This window comes from Zootoca vivipara, chromosome 11, assembly GCF_963506605.1.
Source record: "Zootoca vivipara chromosome 11, rZooViv1.1, whole genome shotgun sequence".
In the NCBI taxonomy this organism is placed as follows: Eukaryota; Metazoa; Chordata; class Lepidosauria; order Squamata; family Lacertidae; genus Zootoca; species Zootoca vivipara.
In genome coordinates, this window is record NC_083286.1 from 29,641,307 (window position 1) to 29,655,254 (window position 13,948).

Below are 13,948 nucleotides of genomic sequence, written 5' to 3' on the forward strand. Positions count from 1 at the left end.
ATATACGGGTTTATCTTATCAACGATCCAGGGGAGCAGCAGGAAACGCGCTGAGATACGGTAGTTTCCCGGCCTGGGGAATACGGGATACTTGGCAGCTATGTAGGGGGGGCAGCTGCCCCCCTGCCCCTCGCTGGGTACGCCCATGCTAGGGCCTCTCTTCATCTAAATCCAGCCCTGACTAAAATGGTACAGCACAGGAATAGGTTTTTACCCCATTGTCTGTTCAAGAAAACCAGGCCCCAGTTATTGAGTGATGCATCATTGACAGGGATGTAAGATGGCTTTGCATTCCATTCTGGCACCTTTGGGAATAGTGGCCTGATGCAGTGGGCTCAGCTTAAGTGGTTATGCTCCTCTCTCGGTTTCTGGTTGGATCCATACCTGCTTAGCTTCTGACAATGCTTTAGCATTGGATTCTCCCACTGCATTTTCTCCCTCCAACATTGATTCGAGAGAGAACATAAGATGAGACATAATTTTGATTTAGAAGAACTATCAGATTTAGAAATTGGAGTAGCTTGCATAAAAGGCCTTCAATGCCATCAATAATAAACAGTGGTAGCTCCTGACGTAATGTTACCTTATCCTGGTTTGGGACCTGAGCCAATGCTGAGTTCTTATTGCACAAAACAAATTGTTCCATTATGAGTAAGCAAGACAGAATCCATTTAACAACAAGCGCTCAATACCAATGCTCTCACTCGGAAACATTTTTGCCTTAAAAAAAGAAAGAAAACCAGCTTGAAGAAGATTTCTGTGTAGCTCAAAAGCTGGCATACTGTTTGTGACCATTGGTGATCAGAACAAAGACATTGCTTTACTCTACCTATGACTTCTATATAATCTGTAAAATCAATATTTGTTGCCATCAGAATGGTTGTATTAACATTTGAAGGCTTCCTCCAGTGCCTAAAGAAATCAATAGAAATATGTCACTGAAGCTGTGTGGGCCTTGGCTCAAGCATTATCTATGTCCTCTGAGTCTCCTTTCTCCCTCCCTCTCTTGTTCCTCTGTCCCATTGTTTCAAATTCATTTATAACAACTCTGCTCTAATTAGATTATTAATCCTTAGTTAAGTGTCAAAGCAGTCACACTGCAGTATCTGAGTGTGGGAGGGTTCCTCTTTCTGAGAACTGTCTGTGGATCAAACTGTGTTGTCACCAGATTCGAGTCTTCCAAGTTCTTTAAGCAACTGTCTATGACTCGCAGCTACATTACTTTAAAAGGTGTGATAAATTTATTTCAACACCAGTGTGGAAACAGCTACAAGTTGTATGGAAGTTAGGCAGTCTAAATGCAAAGGGAGTATATAGTTACGGAAATGTGTTTAATTAAAATTTTAACCAGACAAGCAAGGAAGTGTTTAGATTGTATATAAGCTTTTAAAAAAGAGGGAATATTTCTACATAGCTTTCTGTATAATCAGTATAAGCAATGACTTCTTTATATAGCACCACAAATTTACATAGTACTGTTTGAGTTTTAAGCAAATGCTTTAAAAACTCTCTTTTATAAGGCTGGCCTTGAATGATAGACATAAAATACCAAGCAGTCATTCAAATAATTCTTCCCTACAGAGCCTCAAAAATGTCATGAATCAATCATCTCTTTCCTATCCTGCTTATCAAGAAGATGTCTAAAATATAAGAAAATTGGATTACCTTAGATGGCATGGCACTGATTGAAGCTCATTACAGTCTAATACGAATGCTAATCTTAAAACAGTCAAATTTACTTTCCTGGTTATAAAGACTTTCGATCAGAAGTTAGCTTCCATAAAATGGGAACATCAGATTTCAAAACACATTTGGATACATGCAAGTCGGTACCTTTGTATCTGAAAACTTTCTGATTCTTTAAATTTATATGGCACCCTTCATCAAAAGACCACAGGGCAGTTTATGACATAGAAGACAGATGTGATGATACATGACACATAAGCAGAAACACAGTCTGGTTTACTCTGGCATGCTTCCATTTGTATGTCCCTGGAAACCTTCCCCTAATCATCTGCACACCATTTATTAACTACGTCTGTTTCAAATGGCAATACAGTGGTACCTTGGTTTACGACTAGTCCAGTTTACGAATTTTTCAGTTTACGAACTCCGCAAACCTGGAAATAGTGTCCTGATTTGAGAACTTTACCTTGGTCTATGACCGGAATCCGAACAGTGGAATGGCACCGGTGGCAGGAGGCCTCATTGGGGAAAGCACGCCTCGGTTGACAACCGGTTTCAGTTTACGTATGGACTTCCGGAACAGATTAAGGTCATAAACCAAAGTACCACTGTTTAGTAGTGCATTGCCCAATAGTTCTCCTGTGGACCAGAAGAGAAATGACTGCTGAGATGAGTGCAGAGAGAAGAAACACCATGGTGCACCTGTAATAGTGAAACCAGACAGCTCCATCTGCCCCAACTGCAATGAAACATGTTTCTCCCAATGGGAAAATGCTGCGTTCAAAACAGTGTGAAAGGGAAGAAAACAATCAGCAAAATTATCATAGGTTGTTGCAGCATTTACCTTATTTTCAGAGTGGTCATTGGGCATTTGTGAGCATCATTCCTTTCATCACTCAAATCAACTCAGCCGTAGTCTGTATTCTGAAATTTCCTGGGTGATTGTGTTTCCTGGAAAGCAAACAAACCATTACATCCTCAGCTGGGCTTTTCTGTAAACACAGGAAGACAGGGACAAGGTTGGCCCCAGGATCAATAGCAGCCCGGATGAGCCCTTTGCATTGTGAGGGGGTTGTGCCCATACCTGTGTCCAGGGGGATATCTGGGTGGTGGACATAGCCTGTTCCTGGCTTTCCGCCTATCCAGGTGTTCACCCTTGGCTGACCTATGCTGGTGCCCTGGGTCAGCGCTTCCTGCAACGGTGCAGGGAGCTAGTCGAACCAGAGCCTATGGCAGTGTTTCTCAACCTTTTTTGGGCCACGGCACACTTGTTCCGTGAAAATAATCACGAGGCACACCACCATTTAAAAAGTTAAAAAATTTAACTCTGTGCCGCCCTATATTATAATTATGACTGTAAGAAACACTTGCCAAATATTGCTTTCCGGCGGGTCAGTGTTGTGTATTGGCGGCCGCCAGGCTCGTTTGCACTGAGCTTTGGGAAAGAGGAGGAGAAATATTTCTTTCTGGTGGGTCAGCGGCGTTTATTGGCGGCCGCCAGGCACGTGACAATGCAAATCGCCCTTCTCGTCGCCGCACGTCGCGGCACACCAGCCAGCGTCTTGCGGCACACTAGTGTGCCGCGGAACAGCGGTTAAGAAACGCTGGCCTATGGAACCACTCACTTTCTGTAATCAATAAAGTTGTGGCCTAAATTCTGCCAAAAACCAAACCAAAATTTGAGTTAAGTGTGAATTTATTTAGGGGGAGGTCTCTGGGTCTGAACATGCAAATGTTTTATTATGTTTTTATATAAGTTGGAAGTCATTCAGCGTGGCAGTGGCAGCCCAGTCAGGTGGGTGGGATGTAATAATAATAATAATAATAATAATAATAATAATAATAATAATAATATCAGATGGCCCTGTTTTCACCTGAGAAATGTTGGAGGGTATGCCAGTTCTGGAAGAGCTTCTTTCTGCTTCCTAGGACTCAGTATCCAAAGGTCTTTTGGTTGTGGCCTGCTGCTGGCCTCTACTACCCACTAAGGAAAGTGCATTGAGTTGTAAGCCTATATTCTTTATTATGTTTAGCAGGCACACCAAATGGCTTCAGCTGCAAGTTCTCCTCCCTGAACAACACCACATCCTTCTCAGCAACAGGAAGTAGTGTCTCTGCTGGAATTTTATATTTCCAGTAATAAAGGGGCAGTGTCACCATAGACATTAATCTCTCAGGCTGTAGTTTATTATTGAATCTTCTTCCCTTCTGCTTGCTTTAAGTTTGAAAATTACCATTGCCCCAAAATACAGTCAAAGCTCGGTTTGCGACCGCCTCCATTTGTGACCACTTTGGTTTCCGACCACCGCGGACCGTGTTTACATCCGGGTCCCGCATCGCTCGGATGCGCAGAAGCGATCTGCGCAGCTCATGCGTGCGCAGAAGCACTCTATTGGTGCTTCGCGCACATGCAGAAGCGTGCCTCGGGGAGCAATGAATTCGGGGAGCGACCGGCTCCCCGGAACCAATTGTGGTTGTAAACGGAGGTATAACTGTATAGAGTTGCAGTAACTATATGACTTTGTATGACCTTGTAGGATAAATTAGCTTTGCAGCATAAGTGTGGCTGACACCACCAGGGTGGGGTATATGTAAATTTATTGATGGGGGCATTTGTGAAAATGTCTTCTCCAAACCAGCCTGGGCTGCATGGTGTAATAGTCTGACTCAGCAGAAGGCAGCTTCTGTTGTTACTTATCAACCCCCACCCCACCCCCCATTTCAAGCTTATAGAATTGAGTATCTGAAGAAGTGTGCATGCACACGAAAGCTCATACCAAAATATAAACTTAGTTGGTCTTTAAGGTGCTACTGAAGGAATTTTTTTATTTTGCTTTGACTCAGACCAACACGGCTACCTACCTGTAACTAGAATTGAGTCCGTTTGCATTAAGTTTCATGTATAGTTTACCAGTTCTGGCAATTTCTGGCAATATGGTTTTATTTCTTTGTCATGGGTAAGGTAGAGTGTAAAGCCTGTTATAAAGGAAATGGCTACTTCCCGCTTAATAACAGGCTTTATAGCTCTTGATTCCAAGGAATGGCATGTGCATCTTTGAAAATTGTATATAGTAAGAGACCAGACATTAGAAAGAAAGACTCAAATAGTTCTGGAAGGGTATCAGGGACAATCTGCCTTGGGCTTCATGTATTGGAAAGCCCTCAGTGGTACCAAGGTGACAAATTGCAGCCAAACTTCTGAGATTATTCCTCCATTGCACAATGTGTCCTTCACTTTATGTGACTCCTCTTCCTGATTACTTGTCAGCTACTGCAAAGAGTTCCGGTTAAAGTTCATTGCAAACAAATTCTTGCTTATAATTTCTGGGTAGTGGTTTGTACGCTGACATTTCTGAGCACAACATTCCCATTTTGTAGCTTGGCTCTTTGGGACCCAGTTGCCGTATTAGCAAATACTCAATAAATATTTGTCAATAAGACACTAGAGCACTTTATCTCCTAAATATAATCTAAAATGATATCTCAATAGAGGGTTTTCTTTTCTTTTCTTTTTTAAAAAAGCCCACAACAATCATCACCCAGTTTGGCTAGCGCTCTCCTCCTTAGAAGTGAGTCTGCTGTGAAATGTGAGGATAGCACTTGATGTGTTACTATTTGTTGTGAAGTGATTTAATAAATGTTTAAACAAGTCAATGCTGCTGTGACAGCATTTCTTCGTGAGAAGCTGTAGCTTGGATTTTTGTCATGTGTGTGGTCCTGGAACGCCCCTCCCCCTTTTAACGTGTAGCAAGGCAGTTTTCCACTCCAACAATAGTGTTTTCTGAGTTTATATTCAATTTTACTGTCAGAACAAAGGACCAAACCAGAAAAGGTATATCCAAATCAGTCTTTAGGGACTTACCAGGAATCTCTGGAGCGTAATGTTTCCGTTAGTTGTGTCACACTATCCATATATATTGAATTTTTTTCTTGATTTTCTTGAGGCTTTTCTTAAACTCTAGCAGTGTATAAATTTCATAAAATTAATAAAAATGTACAAGCAAGGTTTGCCATTTGATTTTCAACTGGAATTCAGGGCTTCTTTTCAGGGGGAACTCACAGGAACTCAGTTCTGGCACCTCTCATGGAAGGCAACATTGCCATTCTGAGAAAATGAGGGAAGTGTTCATGGTGAGTTCCGGCACCTCTTTTTCTAGAAAAATAGTACTGCTTGAGTCTTTTTAAAACAACAACAACAACAACAACAACATGGATTTATATATATTTTCTCCATCTGAGGGCCCTGTACTTGAAGGTAAAGGGTAAAGGTAAAGGGCCCCCTGACCATCAGGTCCAGTCGTGTCCGACTCTGGGGTTGCGGCGCTCATCTCGCTCTATAGGGCGAGGGAGCCAGTGTTTGTCCGCAGACAGCTTCCGGGTCATGTGGCCACCATGACAAAGCTGCTTCTGGCGAACCAGAGCAGCGCACGGAAACACTGTTTACCTTCCCGTTGGAGCGGTACCTATTTACTGTATCTACTTGCACTTTGACATGCTTTCAAATTGCTAGGTTGGCAGGAGCTGGGACCGAGCAACGGGAGCTCACCCTGTTGCAGGGATTCGAACCGCCAACCTTCTGATCATCAAGCCCTAGACTCTGTGGTTTAACCCACAGCGCCACCTGGGTCCCTACTTGAAGGTACTGAAATCCTTTTCACCTGCTTACAGGGCAATTCTATGCATGTTGTTTTTTAAAGGAAAGCCCATTGTGTTCAGTGCCTCTTAACTCCCAGGTAACTGTGCGTTGGATCACAGCCTTAATAACATATCAGTTCGTAACCCTTGATGGCTTTCATCTCTTGATGTTTCCTGCTACAATCGGTGCAAGGAGGAGAGAAAGAGATCAGCGTTTGGAATAGCAGCAAAAGCAGGGGAATTATGCTGAATATTACTGGAATCAGCAGGATGGAATATCAGAATGGCCTCCCCGATTTGGCTCTTACAATAGCTTGAACAATAGGAAAGCAAATAAATAAATAAATAAATAAATAAATAAATAAGGATAAGGTAGGTAGCCGTGTTGGTCTGATGAAATAAAAAAAAATTGTTCAGTAGCACCTTAGAAACCAACCCAGAACAAACTTACTGGTAGTTGGTTTCTAAGGTGCTACTAGACAATTTTTATTTTTATTTGTTTTTTGTATACTCTGGGAACCTTTTTGGCTGAAGAGCAAGGTACCAATGCTCTAAATAAATAAATATAAATAAATATATGCTGCCATCATGTTTCTTTCGCCTCAACCAGTTGCTTCCAAAGTGTTGGGATTACAGGAGGAATAAACCATCATTTCTTTGTTTTAATTTTTTAGGCAAGGGCTTTTATTTATTTTGATGTCTTGCTAATTAAAACAAAGTTTAAAAACAGTGAACAGGAGAAACTTGACAAGATTCCTTGTGGCCTCTGACAAGGTTCTTTATGATCTCCATTCATCCACATGACTTCAGGGCAACCGTTTCCATCATTTCATCGCTGCTGCTTGGCAACAGAACTGGAAATTAGTAGTATAATACCTCTCGAAATAGGGGAGGGGGTAAGAGGATGACATACCTCAGAAATAATAAGCCAAAAATAATTATTTGTTTGCTTTTGAGGTGGTGCTTTTGCAGAATCCCGCAAGCTCTACCAGTACAGAACTCCCATTAAGTTAAAAGGTTGGCTCTTATTTCTCATGAAACTGAACCCATTACATGGCTTACTGGAAGCTAGATATGTTGACTTGAGGGAGAACATGAGAGAAGCCTGCTGGATCAGGCCAATGACCCATCTAGTTCAGCATCCTGTTCTTACAGTGGCCACACAGATGACTGTAGGACCTCAGCACAAGACCACTCTCATTTCCAGCAACTGGTATTCAAAAGCATTGGTTCTGACACTGCAGGGTGATCAGCTTCTCCAATGGAAAAACAGAGTACCCCTACTCTATGGGCAGAAAGCCACTGGACATGTCTACAGTAGGAAAACAGGAAAAGGCCTTATACAGAGTCAGATGAGTAGCCCAACTCTGTTTACACCAAAGGTCAACCAAACCTTTTAGGGCCGTGGGCATATTTGGGTTCTCTGACCTCTCCCCTGAAGCAGCTCCCCCAACACACAGAGAGAAAGAAAACACACTTTGCTTTTCCAAGAGATCTGGGTAAAATAATTCATCTGAGTCTTGAAATGCACATAGAGATTAAGGAAGAAGTGGGAAAGTGTGTTGCACTTCCAACTTCTTTCTTCACATTTATGTATTTTTTTTCCTGGGAGGAAACATAACCACGCTAACCATCTCATGATGAAGGGGGAAAATATGAGAGGGGAGGTTAAGATGAATTATGAACATTAAAAGAAGACCTCAGGACTGAGTGCCATTTATGGTCTACACTGATTCACAGCAGTTCTGAGGGTTTTCAGACAGAAATCTTTGTCAGCCTAGCCTGGAGATCCCAGGGATTGAACCTGGAACCATTTAGAGTGATCCTAGAAGTGTATGCTAAAATATGGGTATGAGATTCTGTGTGAAATTGCTGGTGGATGGGTAGAGGAAGAGAGATGCAGCCTTTTGAACCATGGCTGCCAAAACTGTCAGGTATTTTCAGAGCCACCCAGTCCTTAGAGCACAGGAAGAGAGTTGCTGCAATCCTTGTTTTTAATGCAAAATGATCTTCTTTGATTGGTCTATATTATTCTAATTTCCCTCCTTTCCTCCTTTCCCCATCCTTCACTCTTCCCCCCACAAAAACAACAATGAAACAACCTGAAAACAATGGCTGATTCTGGGGGAAATTAAGTAATTAATTAACAAACAGCACTGCCAAATTGGGTAAAGCAAGTTTTGTGAAATTTCAACTGCTGGTTTGCTTATTACACTGACCATAATTTGTATAGTTTGGGGGGATTTTGAATATAGCATTCTAAGGACTTCACACACACACACACACACACACACACACACACACACACACACACTGCTACTTTTTTTTTAAAGGCTGAAGCATGTATGTTTTTCAAGACTGACACAGGGTTGTAGTGTTGAGCCAGCTGTTGACCTCTCTTGCACTACTGAAAGTGAGTGGGTGGGGTGGGGGAAGCTTTCTGCCAGGCCTAAGCGATCATATTTCCCGAGAATGTGAGCCCAGTCTTTTGCATGTGCAAAGAGAGCAGAGAAGCTCAGAGCAGCACCAAAATGGCATCTGTTCTTTATACGAAAATGAAGAAGCTGCAGAAGGTTTGTGGAAACTTGCTGAGGCTTGTTGTCACTTAGCAGGAAGTGTTTAGGAGTTTGTGAAGAACAAAATTACAATTTGTCAAATGTTGCAAACCTCAGAGTGCTCACACAGCCTCTGATTTCACTGTTTCTATAAATAGGAATTCACTTGACATGATTTCAAGATGACCAACTTTTTGCTTACTGGTAATACTCGGTTCTGTTTTAGACTTTTAGACAGAAAGTCCATACAAACAGAAAAAGGATGTTTAACAGCAGCATGTGCAATTTGTCCAGCCATTCCTAGGGAACTGTATTAAGGGGGACGGAATCACTTTTCTTTGTGGAGATTCAAACATGGTGTGCTCTGAAATTCATATGGATATAACCAGTGCTTTTTTTTCAGCTGGTACTCGCTGGAACTCAGTTTTGGCACCTCTCGGGTGGGCGCCATTGCCATTCTAAGAAAACAAGGGAGGCATTCCTAGTTAATTCTGGCACGTCTTTTTCTAGAAAAATAGCACTGACTGTAACATAGAAGACAGTAGAAAGAACTTAGGCACTCACCCTCATTTAAGCTGCATTCATTGTGTTAGATTAACTGGTTATAATGCCAACACTTCTGTCCTTGTTTGTAAAGTTCCTGTCATACTTCAGTGCCTGTTTTGTTATGGGACTGTGGCTTCTTTTTAATGGCAGGAAACAACTGTATGCTGGGATGCCGCTCAGATCAGATTATCAGATTCTCAAACCCTTATTGGCATATATACAGGATGGGTAAAAGGTAAAGGTAAAGGGACCCCTGACCATTAGGTCCAATCGTGACCGACTCTGGGGTTGTGCGCTCATCTCGCATTATTGGCCAAGGGAGCCGGTGTATAGCTTCCAGGTTATGTGGCCAGCATGACAAAGCTGCTTCTGGCAAACCAGAGCAGCACATGGAAACGCCGTTTACCTTCCCGCTGTAGAGGTTCCTATTTATCTACTTGCATTTTGACGTGCTTTCGAACTGCTAGGTTGGCAGGAGCTGGGACCAAGCAACAGGAGCTCACCCTGTCACAGGGATTCGAACCGCTGACCTTCTAATCAGCAAGCCCTAGGCTCAGTGGTTTAACCACAGCACCACCTACAGGATGGTATGCCACCCTAAATGTCATCACATGAACTTCCAATGCAAAATGTGTGCCCCCCCCCGGAAACAACATGGAAATGACCTCTAAACTTTCACTGGATTCCACTAGATTTCCAGAAGTGCCTTTTACATCATATGAATGATCGCATAATATCCAGAAATTATTAGGTAAGGAAATGTCAATAAAGTGCTGGAATAAATGGAATAAAGTGCTGTCTGAATCCAGCCTTAATTGGTGTCTGTTTTATCATGAGCAAAAAGATGTGTTTCCATTGCAAATGCACTGCCACAATACAGCTTATAAAAATGGTGCTTTATTTTACTGGAGACTATGACAGTGCTCAGATTATCGGGGGGAATAGGAACCTCTTAATGAAATCTATAAGGCCTGACCCATGAATCAACCTCAGTTTTAGCAAAATTCTGCCCACTTCCCAATAACTTTCTAAAGATAGTCAGTAAGAGGGCTGTCAGAAAAGTTAAGGAAATTATCAAAACATGGAGTTTCCTTATAAACTGCTGGAATTTGAAATGTCAATTTAATATGATAATTTCTCGATGTCTTCCTTGTTTCTTCATTATTTAAACTAATATATGATATAATCATTATATAGGGAATCATCTGATGATTTTATGTACAAAAAAAGCGTGTGTTTAATTGGAAAATTTAATAAATAGTTATTAAAAAAAAGCAATTGTTTTGCATTTTCTTTTTTCTTTTTTTACAAAAGTAAGGGGGCCAGTCCCCTTCTAATTGCCTTGTAAGTCAAGCACTGAGCATGGCTGATGAAAGGGAATGAGGTGGCTGAGAGAAACAGAACAGTTTCATTGCAATAATGGAAATAATGCCATTTTCGCTGAAAATGAGTATTCTGAAGGACACACATTCATCAGAGCTGTACTAAAAGGAAAGGAAATGTATGGGGAGATGCAATGCATTCCAAAAAACACAAAAGAGCGAATCACATTGCAAAGATTGTTGTGATTTTCTCACACTGGGCAGGAACAAGGCTATTGTTATCCCACTTCAAAATTTTCTAAAACATCACTTGACACAGTGTGTGAAATCAAGATTTGGGTGCATAGCAGTGCGCCCATACAATTGCTTCATCATGTTTACCAGTTGCCAAATAATCTCCAAAAGCATGAGTCCTCTTTAGCCTTGGAAACTATGAGAATTTTGTTATATGGAGACAGCCTTGGCAATAAACTCTTGAACTTGCTTACATTCCACACACACACACCAACCAGTCCACCTAAGACATTTTCTCCTTGTCAACATTCTTGACCAACATGGGGAAAATATATCATAGTCATCCATGAGGAAGACCTTTTCTGTGGTGAAAACCAAAGTTTTGGTCTTTCTTCCTCAGCACCATCACATCTCCCCATTAGATTCAGTCCTAAACAGCAATTTTCAGCAACTCAGTCCTGTTCTTGTGTTCTTTCAATAGCCTCAAAGATCATTTTACTTTGATTTAAGTGGTTGTTTTTAAACCTGCTGTTTAACTCCTGCTTTTATATCCTGCCATTCTATTGGTTCTTTTCTTTTTCTTTCTTTGATTTTTCATGTTACGGTTTCTTACCAAATCCCACCAAAACCGTTTTTGGCTCCAGGGTAGCCATTTTGCAAATGGATAGTGTAATTCCATTTGTGGGAGGACTGGCAATTCAGTAGAATCTCCCATTCAGGGAAGGAAACATCAGCTATCATTATCCAGGCCAGAGCCTGACAAAGGATGGTCTTAAATGTGAGGAATTTCCAATTTGTTAGATTTTTGTACTGTACAAAATAAAAGATGGTGTGGATGTTTCTTTATAAAAGCCACAGCGGATTCTCACGAAGTCTGTAAATGAACTTTTAAAAGCTGCAGAGAGAGAGAAAGAAAGAAAGAAAGAGAGAGAAAAGTGTATCTTATGGAATTATGCAACCTGAACAGTAAAAAAGCAGGTGCTGCCTGAGTCTCTGTGATATGCATGGCAGCTACCTGGGTTGCAAAATGATTGGTTGTCAAGGTTAGGACTTAAAGCCAAAGAACTAGCAGCTGTGGTTTACAAAAAAGCAGAAGAACTTTCAATTCATCAGTAGGAAAAAGAAAGAAGGAAGAGTTTATCCTGCTGCTAAGCAGGAATATGTCATTCAATAATAAAAAGGTATGGAACATTGAAAGGGGAAGGAAGGCATGTGTATCCCCTGGCTCGAGTCAAGTCAACATAAACCGTTTTTGGCTGAACAACCCTCGCTCCAGCCAATATAAACCATTTAAAGTTTCAGTCAGCCTTTCCCTTGGCAACGGGAAGGAAATCAGGATGGGGAACTGTTTGCTGTATGAGCTAAGCCAAAGCTTTGTGAGAGGAGGGACTTCCTAATTTATCGAGCTTCCCCTCCCGTCTAGTCTGGGCATGTTGAAAGACTATTCAGATCTTGGTAAAGCCAACACCTTGTGTTGCAATAATGGTTAGGCAAGGAATGTCGCTCAAAGCTGCTGCAGTCTATTTGCAGTCCCAGGACTTGTTGTTCTTTATCTTATCTGTTGTTCAATGCCAATGTGCCAACAATATGCCAGGTGCCTTGCAGACACCAGGGCTCATTCAGAACCAGAGCTTGGCACAGTTTTGCTCTAAAGCCTGCTTTCAGTGCCAGGAGTCAATCGTGAGATGTGAGAAGTAATAACTGCAAGAAATGAATGCCTTCTGGAAGCAAAATAGTGGCCTCTACAGAAAATGGTGGTCACTTTGTGTTAAGGAATCCTTTTTCTTCTCTTGAAATTATGTCACTGTGACTCATATTCTGTGGAGTGCCTCCTTCCTCCAAGGAGTGTGGAGAACTGGGTGCACCTAACATGGTATCTAGATTTCAGGGTATATTCAGTCTACCTTGGGGCACATACTAGTACATTCTGGCAGACAGTTTGGGAATTGCTAAAATTGGAGTTTAGGCTTCAATCAATTTGTCTGCAAATAGCCAGTTTATAATGCAAATGTAAAACCTACTCTGGCTAGAAGCAGTGCTGGATTTATGTATAGGCTAAGTAGGCTGAAGCCTAGGGCCTCAAAATCTAGGGGGCCTTGCCAGTCTACCCGCTCCCCAGTGGGCAGTCTCCCCTCTCCCAAAAGTGCAAACCCAAGACTTCATGCAAGGGCAGGGCAACTCAGGCCCAGCAACTATGAGACTCAGAACTAGCCAGTAGGGCCCAATTTGAAGCAGTGGGGCACAGCTTGAATTTTTATTGGGGGGTAGGGCCCCAGTTCACAGCTAAAGTCTGCAAAATCTTATAGATATACTTAAAATCCACCTAGATTGCCCTGGTGCGGAGCCCCCCTTAGGAGCGGCCCACGGGGCCCAATTTGGCCAAATTGCTCCAATTATCTTAAGGTCAGCCCTGATGAGACTGTGCAGGGATTGGGCTGATAAGCCCTGCACCTTCCAGGTCCCTGGTGTCACTATTCAGAGTACAGACTCAAGGACTTGTTATGGAAATAAAGGGGGGCACTTATTGGAAATCAGTTTTGTCATCTCTCCCCCCCCAAACCTTGAGACAATGAGCCCAGCCACCTTTTATTGAAAGTCACATAACCACTACACTACAGCATGGCCATAAACCTGTATGTTCAACCGCTGAAATATACACCCAATATTTAGCAATGGAGATTTATGTTACTGCTTTATGAATGAACACTGTGTTTTATGAATGGACTCTGTATTTTGTGACTTACCTAAGAGCCACCAATAGGGAGCTCTAGAATCTGACAGCTAACCAATTGGATACTACCAAACAGCGACCCCTATTGCTGAAAGCAGGTAACCAGCAGGGAACGCTTCAGTCAGCCTTTGCACTGCTGACTGAACATCCCCTGCTGTGCAGATAATGGAGGAAGCTCGTAAATTGTATCCCTTCTGGCATCATGGCCAACTCTATTACTCTGATGTAAATCCTGGTGCA